A 1,316-nucleotide genomic window follows, 5' to 3' on the forward strand; every position below is an offset into this window, starting at 1 on the left:
GCATGCTCCACCAGGGTTGTGTATTTTCTTAGATGGCTATGCACCACTGCTCACTGCCCTGGCCTGAAGGGGCTAAAAGTATTATCTACTTGATTCGACAAAGTATTGTTATATTAAGTGGTGGAAATCAAGGTTACATAATTTCAGGACTTGCTTCAAGTTGACTCTCTGAATACAACATGCTCTTGAATGTTGAGACCAGGGGATATAGCTCTGTTGGTGGTAGGGTGTTGCCTCACATGCATTAAACCTTAAATTTGGTACCCAGCAATGCAGAAACTGGGTATGATTTATGGCAGGGAGGGTACAGTTGTAAACACTGTGAAGATTCTCAGGCAGCCTTGAGGTCTTCTAATTTTCTGAAAAGACATTTTGTTATCAACATTGTTTTCCAACTGTGTTAGGCTTGGGCACTTATCTCTCTCAGAGTCTCCCTCCAATGGCATCTGTGGTTTCCACTGTTACACTGTTACTATTTTCAATAATCGCTTTGGTTCCTTGTAAATCTGAATAGACAACCCACCCACCCGCAAACCACATCCACCACCCACAACTAGTAACTAGGATCTAAGCAATCTTTCAATTGAAGGAAAACTAAAAAGTGGAAACAGGGGACTTTAGTTGACTATTTAACTATGTAAAGATGTGTTACATTTGTTTATGTTGCTGATATTACTTAACTATGTAAAGAAAGGTGTGTTACCTTATGCTACATTTGTTAAATTATGTTAAGACCTGTAACTGGTTTTCCTTGCCGACCTAGGCACATGATTGATCGAAGAAGTGTCGGGGCCAGGCAGCCACAAAACAGTCCAACATAGAGTGGGACATACAGAATAAAAGAAACATAAAAAGTCCTGAGGCAAAACATAGATGAAGAGAAACAGGTTAATTTAAGTTATAAGAGCCAGTGGATCAAGCTTACAATGGGCCGAGCATTCATAACTAAAGATAAGTCTCCGTGTCATGATCTGGGGGCTGATTGGTAGCCCAGAAAAAAGCCTGCTAAAGGGGACACATAAAAAGTTCTGTTTAACAGTATTGAAAAGCTAAGGAGGAAATGAGAATTACTGAGCCAGGGTCTAGGAAAGCCTAGTGAGGAACTGACACGGAAGCCTCTCATTTGGAAGTACTTGGGAGGGGGGATTTTCTTGATAGGCAACTGAAAAGGAAAGAGGAGAGGTGTGGAGTTTATATTTGTATTTGGTGTATTATTTGTTTTTGCTGTGCTTTAGTGTTTAGGTTTTTGTTTTGCTTCATAGTAAGGGTATTGGACCTGTTCGTTTATTGAGTTTTTTGAGACAAAGTTTCATGAT

This window comes from Microtus ochrogaster, chromosome 10 (assembly GCF_000317375.1).
Source record: "Microtus ochrogaster isolate Prairie Vole_2 chromosome 10, MicOch1.0, whole genome shotgun sequence".
Taxonomy (NCBI): domain Eukaryota; kingdom Metazoa; phylum Chordata; class Mammalia; order Rodentia; family Cricetidae; genus Microtus; species Microtus ochrogaster.